This window comes from Oryctolagus cuniculus, chromosome Y (genome assembly GCF_051225735.1).
Source record: "Oryctolagus cuniculus isolate XC-2025 breed Fujian yellow rabbit chromosome Y, ASM5122573v1, whole genome shotgun sequence".
Classification (NCBI taxonomy): Eukaryota; Metazoa; Chordata; class Mammalia; order Lagomorpha; family Leporidae; genus Oryctolagus; species Oryctolagus cuniculus.
Window position 1 is genome coordinate 27,811,534 of NC_142889.1, and position 17,982 is coordinate 27,829,515.

The 17,982-nt window shown below is 45.9% G+C and overlaps 1 pseudogene; it reads right to left on the bottom strand.

The window, feature by feature from the left end:
* Window positions 1–12,024: 12,024 nt before the first annotated feature.
* Window positions 12,025–17,982, bottom strand: part of LOC149119434 (uncharacterized) — a 214,413-nt pseudogene continuing 208,455 nt past the window's right edge.

Here is a 17,982-nt window from a genome sequence, read left to right on the forward strand (position 1 = left end):
ATTAATTGTCTTTAAAGAACCCAAGGATGATACATCTGTTGTGAGCTCTTAGACATAACTATAGCTTATGAACTCTCAGAAATAAATATAGCTTAATATCCTCCATTTAATGCACTAAGAGGAAGTGACCCTTGAGAACAAGTCTCATGGTACAACTCATTGGGAATAGAGGTCATGCATGAGAAGTTAGTGCACAGTAACTCTTGTTTATTTAACAAATAATAGTCATATAAATGACATCAGTGATAACACAAGGCTCTTGCCTTGGCTATGGAAGCATTTTGAATTCACTATTTCAACAAGGCCACAGAAAAGTGGAAGTTATCTCCTCCTCTCAGAGAAAAGTACCTCCTCCTTTGGTAGCTATTCTTTCCACTGGGGTCTCACTCAGAAGGGTCCTTTATGCAAGACATTTTTTATGAGAGTTCCATGGCTTCCCATGACTGAAAATACCCCCCACCCCAGCTTTCCAGCCAGACCAGAATGACATAAGGGCTGATTCTGAGGTTGGAGTGCTTCTTAAAGTGATTGTCATGCTATGAGTCTGCTTTATGGACTGCTTCCCATGTTGTAGCCTTCATTCCTTTTTAATGCTATCTATTATTGTTTCCAAACACTTAGTCCTACTTATAAGATTGCTTTATCACTTGGTCCTATATTTATGGTCTCTTTTCCACTTAATCCTATTCAGTTGATCTTTCTAATACTTAAGCTGCTGTTTTCATGAGCCAGGTTAAGAGATTTGGGAGTCCTATGGCAAGCTGTTAAGCTGTACCCTTAGAAGTAAGTCCACTGGAAAGTAGGTAGTACTATAATGCTTTGCAGTTAAAAACTTCCTACATTTCACAATTACAGCTTTAGGATCTTGAGAATTATTCCCACTGTGCTTGCCCTCCCACCCACATAATCAACCCTTTCCTCTTCCCTGATTTTCACTATTATTCTTTACTAAGATCTTTTTCAATTAACTTTATAGATATATGCTTAACTCTAAGTAAGTTATAGAGTTCAATGATTTCTATGAAAGAAAAAAAGATAAGAAAAATATTATAAAGAAAAAATAAATAAAAAATTTAGAATAAAAAGTGGTTTCTCAACAGTCAAAGGAAAGGAAGTCAAAATCATTGCTTCTCAATGATTTTCATTTCTACATGTTGCCTTTTAGGTGCTGTATTAGTCATCACAGCTCAGGGAGAACATATAGAAGATGTCCCTTTGAGACTGACTTATGTCTCTAAGTATGATGCTCTGCATTTTCATCCATTTTGTTGCAAATGACTAGACTTCATTTTCTTTACTGATGTGTAGTATTCCATGGTGTACATATCCCATAATTTCTTTATCCAGTCTTCTGTTGAAAGAATGCATTTGGGTTGGTTACATATCTTTGCTATTGCGAATTGAGCTGAGATAAACATGGAGGTACAGATAGTTTTTTTCATATGCTGATTTCATTCCCCTTGGGTAAATTCTCAGGAGAGGGATGGCTGAGTCACATGTTCAGACCACTCAGGCTGGCTCCTTTTCTCTTTGATTTGTTTCTTGTGGTTTAGTGGGACATCTATACTTTCCATGAGTACCAAGAGGCATGTGCTGGATGTGACCTATGTTCTCTCTTAAGTATTCCATGATAAAGCAATTACCAAAGGTAAGGCCCCATAGGGCTTTGTAGCTTTCTTCATGTTATCTGGTTGGAAGAGGGTGTTCACTTTTGTTGGTGTGACCTGCCTTTATCCTCATAGTAGCAGGACTCCCCAGTGCTATTCCCTGCTGTGTTCAGCATTAGTTTGCACTGCTTAATGAACAGCATATTTTTATCTGTGAAAACTTACTGTGAGCATGTTTCCCTCTGTTATGAGCTGCTATAGGTCTATGCTTTGCAAGCTGGTGCTTGGAGCTCCACCTACTGGAAACTGGCTCATTCTCAGTGTTGTGGGGGTAACTTTGAGCTTCCAATAAGTGTAGTATCCCCTTGTCATACAGCTTGCATGGTAGGGGATGAAATCCTTCTGAATTGTTGAGGTCTTCATTTTTGGATGGGGACATGAAGTGAGGTGATCCTTGCTGTTGCTGGGCACAAGCACAGAAGGCAAGGGTGGCAGCCATCTGCTTGCCTCCTAAAGTACAAAGAAGCAAAATGCTTTTTCCTGGCCAGCTTCTAGTCCCTGCAGGGTGGAGGAAGTGGGGAGGGAGATGCCCAACCTCCCTATTTGTTCCTTTATATTTCTTTTTCCTGCTTGGATCTTCAAAGGCAGTTTGCCAAGCTCTCCTTCCTGCTGCTATCCGCAGCTCTGTGGACCTGTGGATTCACTTCTCACATGGTCTGCCAGGGGCCAGCACTCACATCCCCAGGTTTGAGATTCTGCTTTTTGTTTTCCTTATTTGCTTTCAGTGCAGACCTGGAGCATTTCTGCTGTTCTCACTGGGTTTCCCACTTCAAATTTCCCACAGCTTTATCTCAGCTGTATATCTTCGCTCTTTTTTAAATATTAATATTGTCCTACATGATTCAGATCATCTTGTTGCTATTTTGCTATCTTCGAAACAACTTAAACAACACACTTGTTCTAAAGACTTTGGGTGAGTCTGGGCATTTTTTTTTATTTTCCTTTATATCACAGATAGCATTACATAATCCCAATTTTTTTAAGGTTTATTTATTTTGAAAGTCAGAGTTACACAGACAGAGGAGTGACAGAGAGAGAGGGAGTTCCATCTGCTGGTTCTCTGCCCAGATGGCTATAATGGCCAGAGCTGTGCTGATCTGAAGCCAGGAGCCAGGAGCTTCCTCCGGGTATCCCACATGGCTGCAGGGGCACAAGGACTTGGGTCATCTTCTGTTTTCCCAGACCATAGCAAATAGATGGATTGAAAGTGGGGAAGCTGGGACTTCAACCGGTGCCTATAGGGGTTGCCAGCACTGCAGGCATTGGCCTTACCCACTACGCTACAGCGCCAGCCCTCATAATCCCAAATTTTGTCTGAGCTTTCCTGGCCTTGAGGTTAGCTGCCCTCCTGGTGATTGCAGAGGTTAGCTGCCCTCCAAGTGAATGCAGAAAGAGAATATCCTCAGTCCCTTTGCCAAAGCTTCACTTTACAGATTCTAAACTTAAGCCAGCTTTAGAATGAGAACTAAATGTTGTGAGCACGTAGTAATTATTATTTTTTTAAAGATTCCAGTTTGGTGTAAGGAAACTTCAAGATTTATGTGGGCAGCAAGTAAGACCTTATGATTGAATTTTATAGTATAGACAAAGGAAAGCAAAATCAATGTGACATGATTCCTTTTGGCTGTCCTTTAAATTGCACATTATAATGTCCACTGGTTATATTAAGTAATTTTTTAATCACAGAAATCCATGCAATATTTTTTCAAACTTTCTTCAGTGCCTAAATAGTTATCATTTATGTGACTTGCCTTCCAATACCATGGATTATGTGCCCTGACTTCTAAAATAAGAGATCTTTATTTCATGCCATATTGAAAACTCACATAATGGACTCTATGCCAACTGTGAGGATATGAAATTGCCTCACAAAAAGTCATTACCTTATGATATTACCAGAAATAATGGTCAGGATTATAGATCAATGAAATCTTTTTAAAAACAAAATAGAACAACTTATTCCACTGTGCCTATTGAATACCAATAAAATATTGGCACAGGGGTATTTTATGTTTATAGTCATTTAATAAACATTAGGAAAATTTTTTAGAAAAACTTTAATGAAGTTGCCACACTATCATCAGTATGTTCATGGAGTTTGACTGCCAATAAAATGATTAAAAAATGTAATTGATGTCAGTGATGAACAACAAGATGATGGCTGTAGTAGACCTACAGGGACTCCTTGTGAACTTGTACCAATTGGACATGTCAAGGAAGCATGGAGACTCAGTTATACAGGATTCTCCCATTATTTATTTTTCTAGGTCTGTCCTAATGTAACAAGAAATGACAATCTAGTTTGGGAGTTCTGTCCTATTGAGTGGCTTAAGCAATATGTTCCTTTTGGTAGAGTACCTGAATTAAAATACTCTGAATGTACTTGGTCTATGGTTCTTAGATATTTGTACTTGTGCAGATAATTTTATTTTCTTGCTGAACACAGGATGTGAGGGATACTTCATACTATCACAGAGTATTGACATAATTATCTGTGACATTTTTTCATTTATTTCAATAAATGTATTATGTTAGCAGATATGAGCATCTTTTTCTTTTTTTGTTGTTGTTATTGGAATTGTATTGGTACATGTGGTTCAGAGTGTCCTTCTGGAAATCCTGGTAAAAATGTAAGATCTCATTCTTCATCTTGCTTTGAAGTTTTGGTTTTTAATAAGGACTCAAAATGTCAAGAAAAAAAGTTTATGCCTTAATCCGCACTTCATTTTCTCCACCCTTATAACCTCAGGGTTACTGAGATCGTGGAAATGACAGGGAGAGGGAAGGAAATAGGGAGGGAGGGAGGGAGGGAGAGAGAAAGTGAGAGAGTGAGAGGGAGAGAGAGAGAGAGAGAGAGAAGGAAAGAAAGAGAAAGAGAGAGAGAGAGAGAAAGAGAGAGAGAGAGAGAGAGAAAGAGAAAGAAAGAGAAAGAGGGAGGGAGGGAGGGAGGGAGGGAGGAAGGAAGGAAGGAAGGAAGGAAGGAAGGAAGGAAGGAAGGAAGGAAGGGAAAGAATTCTACTGGTTTGCATCCCATATGGCTGTAATATCTTGGGTTGGTTCAAGGACTAGCCAGCCCTCAGTATCCATCTAGGTCTCCTATTTGTATGTCTAAGGCCCAAATACTGGCCAGTCTTCTTCTGCTTTCCTCAACACATTCACAGGGAGCTGCATCCAAAGTAGACCAACTAGAAGTCAAACTGGCACTCATTATGATGTTTGCATCATGGGTGGTGGCTTAACCTGCTACACCACGATGTTGGCCCTTTATCCTGCCCTCTTACTAGGTGACAGATATTGTGGTTCTGCCAGGCACACTTACAACAGTGGGAACTCAGTTCTCTTTACTTACACTGTCAACATCTATTTCCCAAAGAATCCTTAACAGGGATTAACCTGAAGCATCACAAAGCCTAATGGCAAAAGATTTTTTTTCATTTAAAAATGTTATTTTGATAATATATTAACAAGTAATGGCTCCGATATGCAATCCCACTTAGATTTCTTCTCATATTCTAGAATTTTTGGAGTTGGTATTAGTTTTGCTGATAGAATTGCTGAAATGATCTGAAAAAAAAAAACAATACATTGTTGCCGGCGCCGCAGCTCACTAGGCTAATCCTCCGCCTAGCGGCGCTGGCACACCGGGTTCTAGTCCCAGTAGGGGTGCCGGATTCTGTCCCGGTTGCCCCTCTTCCAGGCCAGCTCTCTGCTGTGGCCAGGGAGTGCAGTGGAGGATGGCCCAGGTGCTTGGGCCCTGCACCCCATGGGAGACCAGGAAAAAGCACCTGGCTCCTGGCTCCTGCCATCAGATCAGCGCGGTGCGCCGGCCGCAGCGCGCTGGCCACGGCGGCCATTGGAGGGTGAACCAAGGCAAAGGAAGACCTTTCTCTCTGTCTTTCTCTCTCACTGTCCACTCTGCCTGTCAAAAAAAAAAAAAGAAAGAAAGAAAGAAAAACAATACATTGTTCTATTGGATCTACATCATTGTGACATATTTTTTAAAAGATTTATTTATTTATTCAAAAATCCGAGTTACACAGAGAGAGGGGAGGCAGAAAGAGAGAGTAAGAGAGAGAAAGGTCTTCCATCCACTGATTCATTCCACAATTGGCCACAACAGATTGGCTCTGATCCAAAGCCAGGAGCTTCCTCCAGGTCTCTCATGTGGGCGCAGGGGCCCAAGGACTTGGGCCATCCTCTATTGCTTTCCCAGGCCATAGTAGAGAGCTGGATCAGAAATAGAGCAGCTGGGACTTGAACAGGCACCCATATAAGATGCCAGCACTCCAGGAGGTGGCTTTACTTGCTACGCCACAGGGCTGGCCCCTCTGACAACTTAATTAAATGTAATATTGAAAGAAAAAAAACTGGTAGTATGATGCCAATATAGCTGATATTGTTTAACATCACAGAAAACGTAATTTTAATGATATTTCTAATCAAAAGCTCAACTGTAGATTTTAATGTTAAGTATATGAATCAGAATAAGGTTAACAATATATTTGCCTTCCTTCTGTCTTTGTGTAGTTGTACCAAAGCTTATGATAAAATTATAGATAGACCATGAATGTGTATGTTACACTAAGCCATGTAAATGCACTATTGTTCCTTTGTGAGTCACGTTTCATTTTTTCAATCACAATGAAACAATGGTACATAGCATTTTAAGAAGCAGTTACTTAATTCAGTGTCATGTAATCATACAAGATTTCATAGTATTTCTCTATATACATGGGTGGGTTTCTGTGTGTAAATTTTAATATTCATAATATGGTACCCTAGATAATACTAAGATGATTAATATGCATTTTTCTCTTCTGGATAAATTATCAGAAGCTCTACATGTAAAAGGAATTGCATTTACAGAGACTATTTATTAAAGGTTTATTTACTGATTTTAAAGACAAAATCACAGAGAAAGTCAAAGGCAGAAGGGGTGAGAGAGAGAGAGAGAGCAAGCTTCCAACTGCTGGGACACCCCCAGACAGCTGCAACATTCAGGGCTGGGCTAGGTCAAAGCCAGGAGCCTCATTCAAGTCTCCCTCATGGTGTAGGGTCCCATGGACTTAGGACATCTGCTGTTTTCCCAGGCACATTATCAAGTCCCTGCTCAGAATTTGATCAGCCAGGACTTGATGTCAGCACTATGGATAGTGCCTTTACCCACTATACCACACCACCAGACACAGAATCTAGTTTTAAAAATGTTTGTGATTTTACATATGAACAGTTGAGAGAAGTCATTCATCTGTATCTTATTTTCATCAAGTCTCATTCATTAAAGTTTTCATCTCTTTTCACTTCTCTACATATTTTTCTCCCCTTTGAGGATGAACCTGGAGAAACAGAGATATTGGTGAAGTGGGGTTTTGAGGATCTCATGTATATGGGTATTATACACATAGGCATACAGAAAATTTTCCAAAAATAAAGAACATGCATTTCATTGTATGCATGTGTATTAGGTTCTCAATATAGGCATCAACTCATGTTCCTTTCTATGAAAATCTTAAATGTCAGAGGACATTTTCCAGGTGAAAGCTAGTTGCTATTACCTTCTTTCTAGTGGCAACAGATGGGTAACCCTCATAGCACCAGAGAATTCTATTATAGCCTAACAGAGATTTCCTCCCAACTGAGAATCAAACTTTCAAACTGAGAAGAAAAATCAGAAATAATAAGTAACCACACCCATTGCTTATAATTAACATTGCCATCTTGATTTTAAACCTTTTAATTTTTTCTTCATTTTCTTGCATGTTTGAACAGTAGTTGAAATAGAGGTAATTGTCTTATTTTAATGACCTGTGACAATGACTTATAGATAGTGTCCTTTTTGGCTGCACCCCAAATTCTACCATTTGCTGAACTTCCTGATTAATAGTCCAGGCCCTAAAATCTAATAACATGATACACTAAGGCCAATTATACTAAAACTGCTTTCCTCACTCCTTGGTTCAAAAATGAACAAGTTCCTAGTAACAGATTCCATAAGAATTTAGGATTTATGTCACTTGAACACTCGCTACATCCACTGCTTTGTTATCACATATATGGCTTTGCTAGAACTTTCTCTACTGGATGATACTGAGGCAGGGGAGAAAATGAGAATATGAGTGATAAGCAAAAATTTTCCTTTACCATTACAACTCTGATAGGCACTGATGCCCTGCAGTATCCAAACCGACCTAGTGTTCCACTTCCTGTATTTCCTAAGGTTCTTAGCATTAAATAAAACCAACCACACTGTTTTACTGTTTAGATTCTGAAAATTGATGATGGTAACTGCCAGGATTTTTTTAATCAATTATTTGTTTATACTATAAGATGATTTATTGGGTCCAACAATTAGTTGTTCTCTTTTCTTTGCTCCTCCATCATCCTGGGAAGTAAATACGAAAGTGTCTTTAAGTCATTTGCAAAGATGCCTTTTTCATTCAATCCAAACTTGAACCTCCAGTGTACAGCTGGACTCTGACATACTCATAGTATATGTCCACAATGGGGAAGGAAGAAAGTCATCCTACCAGCACCTCACAGGTGCACTCTGCAAGCTCAAGGTGACAGCACATAGTTGCTCTGTGGTGATGTGATGCTATTCAGCATTATCAAAATTTCTTGAAGAGGCTGGCACCACAGCTCAGTAGGCTAATCCTCCACCTGCAGTGCTGGCACACCGGGTTCTAGTCCTGGTTGGGGTGCCGGATTCTGTCCTGGTTGCCCCTCTTCCTGGCCAGCTTTCTGCTATGGCCCGGGACTGCAGTGGAGGATGGCCCAGGTGCTTGGGTCCTGCACCCCATGGGAGACCAGGAGAGGCACCTGGATCCTGGCTTCAGATCAGCGTGATGCACCAGCCACAGAGCACCGGCCATGGTGGCCATTGAAGGGTGAACCAATGGCAAAGGAAGACCTTTCTCTCTGTCTCTCTCACTGTACACTCTGCCTGTCAAAAAAAATTTCTTGAAGAGCATACATGGCTAATTTTCTCATTGTGTTGGTGACACATAATGACATAGGGATTTACCTCACATGTGATAAAATTGATGTTAACTAATTATTTGAAATGACATACTCAGTGTTCAGTCTATAATTTCATTCCCAATACACTGGAGAAGTGATTCCGCTGTGAATATTTGCAAGGAAACTATGTATTTCTATTAATTTTATAAGTTTCATTTATGAAATTTTCTGCTCAATCATTTACCAAATAGAGAATAAAGTCTGAGATGTGTATAGCAGGATTTTGACATATTTGATATGATTGTACTCAGACTATAGAATTTATTAAGAAACATTTTAGAAAGGTTTTAATGGGATTTTGAGAGACTTGGAAATACTTAACTAGTCTTGCGGTCAATTGTTTTATCATCATTCATTGAATGCTCACTACCTAGACATAAGTGTAAGTGCCAAATCATACCATTGAATAAAATTTTGCTGTATTTATTTTGTACTTTTTTATTGTGGTTAGCTGAAAGTTGCATAGAATTAGCTGATTTGTGGGTCAAGAAACCAAGCCATTCTTACATTTCTTGAACTTTTTATTTGGGTGCATATTTAATTTCACCATTTAGTATTTTAAACTATTATAAATTTACAATATTTCTCCTGGACATTTCTTTTTTAAAATACCATGGTAAAATCATGCTTCCCACTTACATTCTGATACCAGTATTTAGAAATGAATAAATATAAAGTATAATTACTCTTCTATTACAATTGAAGCACAAGATAAAGGGTGGACAGCATGCTTTCCCATAAAACCCTCTCTTGGATTTTCTTCTTATACCTTGACCTCATTGAATTGACTACTGAAGAACTTGACTTTTGCTTATGTTCTTGCTTTGTTCCCCTGGCTACAAACTGTAACATAGTGGTATCAGCTAAGCTTTCGATAATGTCATCAAATCAAAAGCTGTCATTAATGTGTGACTTAGTTAAGTCATATTTCCACCTCTAATTTCCATCTCTGCTGATGTTGGTCACTCAGATGCCTTATCTATTTGACCCTAGGGGCTCCAGGCTTTCATAGGGCTCCTGTTCTTCCAGGCATAAAGAGTCAGTAAGTTTCATCTTTCATAACCCTTTGAGATACTATGGTTTACTTAATAAGGTCTGGAGGGCAATACCTTCAAAATCTATACAATTCACTTGGGAGATACCTTTAACTTACTGTGGTTTCAGTAGTCATCTGTGGCTCTTGAAGTCAGATGCTATTTTATACTTCCTTTGAATTATGTTTGATTTTATAAAGCAATATGTAAAGGATAGTGTGCTATCAAAGAAAATCCATTGCTGAATGAGGAGAATCTCTGACCCAAAGCTTCAGTTTAGTAAGCTACACAGTTAAGAAAATAGGCAAGCACGGCATAGTAGACTCCCTGACAGGATACAATAGGTTACAGGAAGGCCCCAGTTAAACCAAGCTTAGGAGACAATAAATTGCCTTCTGTATGATTCAAGATGATTAATATGGAATTATTTTACATTGTGTACACATATATATTTGTTGGTATCTTCTGTCTATCTTAGAGAAAAACTGATATTCAGTCAGTACCCATTGACTAGCCTCTCTTTTGAGTAGCTGAGTTTCTGGTTAGAATGATTGTTACCATACTAGTTATGAAATACATTTCCACTTGGTATACACGCCAAATTACATGCATGCTCAAGTACCCAACATAAAATATCAGAGTTTTTGCAAATAATCTATGCACACTCTTTTACATACTTTAATCTCTAAATATATTATGGTATGGAATACCAAGTACATTCTTTGTAAATACTTTTCAAACTGTATTGTTCATGGCATACTGACAAGACGAAAAACTTCTGTACCTATTCAAAACAGATGTAACCGTTGTAAGCCTAACTAAATATTACATGTTATTAACAGTGCGACTTAATTTATTTGAATATCTGTTCTTTGTGGATGATTGAATTAAATGATGGCCTTCATAAATATGTATGTATATATGAACTCTGGGATAATTTATATTTTACACCTAAATAAACTTTATAGATCTCTGTTTCATTTGTATGTTTTTAATTTCAGCTACAGATTAAAGTTCTATGAAGTCACATATGATTGGAAATGGAAAATACTATTTAAAGTTGAAAATGCTACTATAGTGTCATTTTCATGAACTGTTGAAAAAGTTTCAAGATTTGGAAATATTTTGAGCACCAACTTTAAATTTGAGAGTAGTTTACATAAGCACTTTCTGTGAGGTTAGTTTTGAAATTTCTTTCACGTTTTGATGAATTTTAAAAACAGGATACAAATGTCTCAGAGTTTTCTTCCAAGGACACAAAGGTATTTAACGCTCAAAATGTGAAATCCATTGGATCCAAGTTCTAACCTCAAAATATCATTTCAGTTCTAAGTGCTGCCAAATTTTTCAGTTCCATCATAAATCAAGACACTGTGAATCACTAATAAGAATAGAAATTGCTTTATACACATTTTTCCCACAAAATTTCAGGTACATATATTTTAGCAAAAAATTGAAGAAAAATCTGTTAAATTATATCTGAGTGGTCAAAATTAGCAGAGATAAAAATTAGATATGGAAGTATGCCTTAACTAAGACACAGATCAATTCCAGTTATTGAGTTGGTGACATTTTTACAAATTTAAGTACCAGTTGTGTTCCAGTCAATAGCTTGGGAATGAAACAAGGATATAAGCATAAGTCAGCTTGCTCAAATCCAAATCAATTAGGTCAAGGCATATGAAGAAAATTCAGAAGAAAAATTTAAGGAAACAATCTTTCTTTTATTGTGTGCTCCAATGTGGTAGAAGAGTAATGAATTTGTAACAAACCATTTTTATGTAATTGGAATTTCTAAATGTTGGTGTCACAATTAAATTAGAAAATATAGTATTAACATAAACATCCTTTTTTTTTGCATTCTAACCATAGGTTTATTCAACACAATTCTTTCGCTATACACAACAAAGAACACACACAACAGTTATCTAAAATGTTGTAAAGTTACAAAACTCAAAACAAGAATTTGATAGTACTGACTGTACAATAAAAGCCAACAAGAGCAATACCAAGGTAACCAGCAAGCCCACCGTGAGTGGTAGGTGCCAATGGGGAGTTTCCATGATGACACTGCAGAGTGGGCTCGCAGCTCACTCAACAACATCAATGAGTGATGGGAACTGGAGAGGGGTGTGAGGAGTATGTGTAGAGACAGAGCCATTTGTGGCCACCCCTCTGGGCCAACAGCAGCTGGTTGTAGGACAGCAGTGCCCAGCAAGGGTGTGAGAAGGCTACAGCCTGGCCCAGGCCACCTGTGGAAGGGTCACTGCACTGCCAGGCGGAGCTTCGTTGTACCAGAAGCCTCACTTGTCCCTGCTGAAGGGACTCTTGGGAACCAGGAATGGGTGAGCTTTATGGCTCTGAAACTGGAGGGCATCTTCCCAGGCACAACCCCACACCCTCAAGACTCTGCAGCCAGAACTTGACCTGCAGAGGAAATGACTCCACTGTGGACACTGAAGCCTGCCTACGTGAGGAATTCCCTTTCCTACTGATTCTTTTCCAGCCAGAAAAGCAACAGAACTTAGGTGGCTGGGATATAAGTTACAGAGGAACAAGTTTCGGTGGGAAGAGTTGGAGCTGGAGGGGCTCCTGTGGTGGTGGCAGCCAGGAGAGCGAGATTGCCGGTGCACGGGAGACCTGACCTCAGGGAGGAGACCTTCTCATCCATGGGGGGTGACCTGCGCCACATAGGAGGTGGCAGAAGCATTCTCCTGGGAGGATTGAATCCCCAAGGGGGTGGCCTGGGCCAGGAGGCCAGCACAGCAGTAGCAGTGATTTCCTGGCCATCAATTTGTGCTTCATCCATGTGCTTCAGTGCCTTCTTGGCCTCCTCAAACCCCACACAGGCATAGCCTTTAGACAGATGGGTGCATCCTGTCGACAGGCATGTCAATCATTTTACTCTTCCCATAGTGGAAAATATCTCCATGATGTGGTCCTTGGTCACGTTCCTGGTGAGCCTCCAAATGTGCACTTTGGTGGGTTTAGGAGATGTGCTCCATCTTTTCCTCTCCATTTTAGGTGGTTTGGATTTGGAGCACAGGTACCGTTTGTTGTCCTGCCTGTGACAGGAGGCATTCGGGGAGCCAGAGGAGCTACTGGAGCTGGAGCTGTGGAGCAACTGGACACCAAAGAGGAGCTGAGCAGCTGGACACTGAGGAGGAGCTGGAGCTGGAGCAGCTGGAGACCGAGGAGAAGCTGAAGCTGTGGAGCAGCCGGGGGCTGAGGAAGAACTGGAGCTGCAGAGCGGCTGGGGGTTGAGGAAGAGCTGGAGCTGAAGTGGCTGGACGCTTAGGAGGAGCTGCAGCTTGAGTGGCTGGATGCTGAGGAGCTAGAGCTGGAGCAGCTGGACACCGAGGAGGAGCTGGAGCTGCCGATTGGCTGGGGGCCAAGGAGCTGGAGCTGGAGCGGCTGGATGCTGAGGAGAAGATGGAGATGCTAATTGCCTGGACACTGAGGAGGAGTTGGAGCTGTGGAGCAGCTGGGGGCTGAGGAGGAGCTAGAGCTGGAGTGGCTGGACTCCAAGGAGTTGGAGCTGTGGAGCAGCTGGATGCTGAGGAAGAGCTGGAGCTGAGGAGCTGCTGGACACCAAGGAGGAGCTGGAGCTCTGGAGGGGATGAACACCGAGGAGGAGCTGAAGATACTGAGTGGCTAGGAGCCAAAGAGGAGCTGGAACTGTGGAACAGCTTGGGGCCGAGGAGGAGCTGCAGCTGGAGTGGCTGGGCACCGAAGAAGAGGTGGAGCTGCTGAGCGGATGGGAGCCAAGGAGGAGCTGGAGCTTCAGAGTGGCTGGATACTGAGGAGGAAATGGAGATGGAGCGGCTGGGGGCCGAGGAGGAGCTGGAGCTGTGGAGCAGCTGGGGGCTGAGGAGGAGCCTGACCTGTGGAGTGGCAGAATGCCAAGAAAGAGATGGAGCTTGAGCAGCTGGATGCTGAGGAGTAGCTGGAGCTGGAGCAGCTGAGGGCCAAGGAGGAACTGGAGCTGGAGTGGCTGGGGGCCAATGAGGAGCTGGAGATGAGTGGCTGGACTCTGAGGAGGAGCTGGAGCTGCTGAGCAGCCAACAGCCAAGGAGGAGCTGGAGCTGGAGCAGCTAGTTGCTGAAGAGGAGCTGGAGCTGGAATAGCTGGACACTGAGGAGGAGCTGGATCTGCGGAACGGCTGGACACTGAGGAGGTGCTAGAAGTGGAGTGGCTAGGGCCAAGTGGGAGCTAGAACTGCAGAGCAACTGGGTCCAAAGAGGAGATAGAGCTGGAACAGCTGGACACCGAGGAGGTGCTGAAGCTGGAGAGGCTGGGGGCTGAGGATGAGCTGCAGCTGCCGAGTGACTGGTGCCAAGGAGGTGCTAGAGCTGGACCAGCTGGACCATGAGGAGGAGCTAGAGCTGCTGAGCATCCAGGATCTGAGGAGGAGCTGGAGCTGCAGAATGGCTGGATGCCGAGGAGGAGCTGGAGCTGTGGAGTTGTTGGGGGCTGAGTAAGAGATGGAGATGCAGAGCAGCTGGACACTGAGGAGGACCTGGGGCTGGAGCAGCTGAATGTGGAGGTGGAGCTGGACCTGGAGTGGCTAGAGGTCATGGAGGAGCTAGAGCTGAAGCAGCTGGATGCCAAAGAGGAGCTGGAGCTGCCAAGTGGCCAGGAGATGAGGGAGAGCTGGAGATGCAGAGCAGCAGGATGCTGAGGAGCAGCTGGAACTGGAATGGCTGGATAATGAGGGGCTGGAGCTGGAGGGGCTGAGGGCTGAGAAGGAGCTAGAGCTGGAGCAGCTGGATGCCAAAGAGGAGCTGTGGCTGCCGAGTGACTGGTGTCCAAGGAGGAGCTAGATCTGGAGTGGCTGGGCACTGAAGAGCTGGAGCTGCTGAGTGGCTGGGAGCCAAGGAGGAGTTGGAGCTGGAGCAGCTGGACGCCGAGTAGGAGCTGGAGCTGCGGAGTATCTGGATGCCAAGGAAGAGATGGAGCTGCCGAGCAGCTGGAGGCCAAGGAGGAGCCAGAGCTGGAGCAGCCGGGAGCCGAGGAGGAGCTGGAGCTGTGGAGTATCTGGATGCCAAGAAAGAGATGGAGCTGAGGATCGACTGGTGGCCAAGGAGGAGCTAGAGTTGGAGTGACTGGACACTGAGGAGGAGCTGGAGCTGCTGAGCAGCTGGGAGCCAAGGAGGAGATGGAGCTGCAGAGTGGCTGGACACCGAGGAGGAGCTGCAGCTGGAGCAGCTGGATGCCAAGGAGAAGCTGGAGCTGTGGAGCAGCTGGGAGCCGAGGAAGAGATGGAGCAGCAGAGCAGTGGGTGCTGAGGATTAGCTGGAGCTGCAGAGCACCAGGGGCTGAGGAGGAGTTATAGCCACAGAGCAGCTGGACACTTAGGAGGAGCTGGAGCTGCAGCAGCTGGATGCTGAGGTGGAACTGGAGCTGGAGCAACTGGAGGTCATGGAGGAGCTAGAGCTGAAGCGGCTGGATGCCAAGGAGGAGTTGGGGCTGGAGTGGCCGGTAGCTAAGGAGGAGTGGAGGTGTGGAGCAGCTGGATGCCAAGGTGGAGCTGGAATTGCCAAGCAGCTGGAGGCTGAGGAGGAGCTAGAGCTGGAGTGGCTGGGAGCTGAGGAGGAGCTGGAGCCGCAGAGTGGCCACGGGTTGAAGAGAGCAGGAGTTGTGGAGTGGATGGACGCCAAGGAGGAGCTGGAACTGGGGAGCGACTGGTGCCAAGAAGGAACTAGAGCTGGAGTGGCTGGACACTGAGGAGGAGCTGGACTTGCCAAGTGGCTGGGAGCCAAAAAGGAACTGGAGTTGGAATGGCTGGAAGCCAAGGAGGAGCTGGAGCTGGAGCGGCTGGGAGCCTAGGAGGAGCTGGAGTTGCCAAGCAGCCGGGAGCCAAGGAGGAGCTGGAGCTGGAGCGGCTGGACTTCAAGGAGGAGCTGGGGCTGCCGAGTGGCTGGATGCTGAGGAGGAGCTGAGCTGGAGTGGCTGGATGCTGAGGAAGAGCTGGATCTGCAGAGCAGCTGGACACCGAGGAGGAGCTGGGCCTGGAGTGGCTGGACACTGAGGAGGAGCTGGGGCTGTAGCAGCTGGGGATTGAGGAGGAGCTAGAACTGGAGCAGCTGGACACCAAGGAGGAGCTGGGCCTGGAGCACCTGGGGGCCGAACAAGAGCTGGAGATGCCGAGCGACTGGAGGCCAAGGAGGAGCTGGAGCTGCCGAGTGGCTGGATGCTGAGGAGGAGCTGAGCTGGAGTGGCTGGATGCTGAGGAAGAGCTGGATCTGCAGAGCAGCTGGACACCGAGGAGGAGCTGGGCCTGGAGTGGCTGGACACTGAGGAGGAGCTGGGGCTGTAGCAGCTGGGGATTGAGGAGGAGCTAGAACTGGAGCAGCTGGACACCAAGGAGGAGCTGGGCCTGGAGCACCTGGGGGCCGAACAAGAGCTGGAGATGCCGAGCGACTGGAGGCCAAGGAGGAGCTGGAGCTGGAGTGGCTGGATGCTGAGGAGGAGCTGAGCTGGAGTGGCTGGATGCTGAGGAAGAGCTGGATCTGCAGAGCAGCTGGACACCGAGGAGGAGCTGGGCCTGGAGTGGCTGGACACTGAGGAAGAGCTGGGGCTGTAGCAGCTGGGGATTGAGGAGGAGCTAGAACTGGAGCAGCTGGACACCAAGGAGGAGCTGGGCCTGGAGCACCTGGGGGCCGAACAAGAGCTGGAGATGCCGAGTGACTGGAGGCCAAGGAGGAGCTGGAGCTGCCGAGTGGCTGGATGCTGAGGAGGAGCTGAGCTGGAGTGGCTGGATGCTGAGGAAGAGCTGGATCTGCAGAGCAGCTGGACACCGAGGAGGAGCTGGGCCTGGAGTGGCTGGACACTGAGGAGGAGCTGGGGCTGTAGCAGCTGGGGATTGAGGAGGAGCTAGAACTGGAGCAGCTGGACACCAAGGAGGAGCTGGGCCTGGAGCACCTGGGGGCCGAACAAGAGCTGGAGATGCCGAGCGACTGGAGGCCAAGGAGGAGCTGGAGCTGCCGAGTGGCTGGATGCTGAGGAGGAGCTGAGCTGGAGTGGCTGGATGCTGAGGAAGAGCTGGATCTGCAGAGCAGCTGGACACCGAGGAGGAGCTGGGCCTGGAGTGGCTGGACACTGAGGAGGAGCTGGGGCTGTAGCAGCTGGGGATTGAGGAGGAGCTAGAACTGGAGCAGCTGGACACCAAGGAGGAGCTGGGCCTGGAGCACCTGGGGGCCGAACAAGAGCTGGAGATGCCGAGCGACTGGAGGCCAAGGAGGAGCTGGAGCTGGAGTGGCTGGATGCTGAGGAGGAGCTGAGCTGGAGTGGCTGGATGCTGAGGAAGAGCTGGATCTGCAGAGCAGCTGGACACCGAGGAGGAGCTGGGCCTGGAGTGGCTGGACACTGAGGAAGAGCTGGGGCTGTAGCAGCTGGGGATTGAGGAGGAGCTAGAACTGGAGCAGCTGGACACCAAGGAGGAGCTGGGCCTGGAGCACCTGGGGGCCGAACAAGAGCTGGAGATGCCGAGCGACTGGAGGCCAAGGAGGAGCTGGAGCTGCCGAGTGGCTGGATGCTGAGGAGGAGCTGAGCTGGAGTGGCTGGATGCTGAGGAAGAGCTGGATCTGCAGAGCAGCTGGACACCGAGGAGGAGCTGGGCCTGGAGTGGCTGGACACTGAGGAGGAGCTGGGGCTGTAGCAGCTGGGGATTGAGGAGGAGCTAGAACTGGAGCAGCTGGACACCAAGGAGGAGCTGGGCCTGGAGCACCTGGGGGCCGAACAAGAGCTGGAGATGCCGAGCGACTGGAGGCCAAGGAGGAGCTGGAGCTGGGGTGGCTGGATGCTGAGGAGGAGCTGAGCTGGAGTGGCTGGATGCTGAGGAAGAGCTGGATCTGCAGAGCAGCTGGACACCGAGGAGGAGCTGGGCCTGGAGTGGCTGGACACTGAGGAGGAGCTGGGGCTGTAGCAGCTGGGGATTGAGGAGGAGCTAGAACTGGAGCAGCTGGACACCAAGGAGGAGCTGGGCCTGGAGCACCTGGGGGCCGAACAAGAGCTGGAGATGCCGAGCGACTGGAGGCCAAGGAGGAGCTGGAGCTGGAGTGGCTGGATGCTGAGGAGGAGCTGGAGCTATGGAGCAGCCAGAGGCTGAGAAAGAGCTGGAGCTCTGGAATGGCTAGATGCCAAGGAGGAGCTGGAGCTGGAGTGGCTGGATGCTTAGGAGGAGCTGGAGGTGCGGAGCAGCTGGGGGCTGAGAAGAACTGGAGCTGTAGAGTGGCTGGATGCTGAGGAGGACCTGGAGC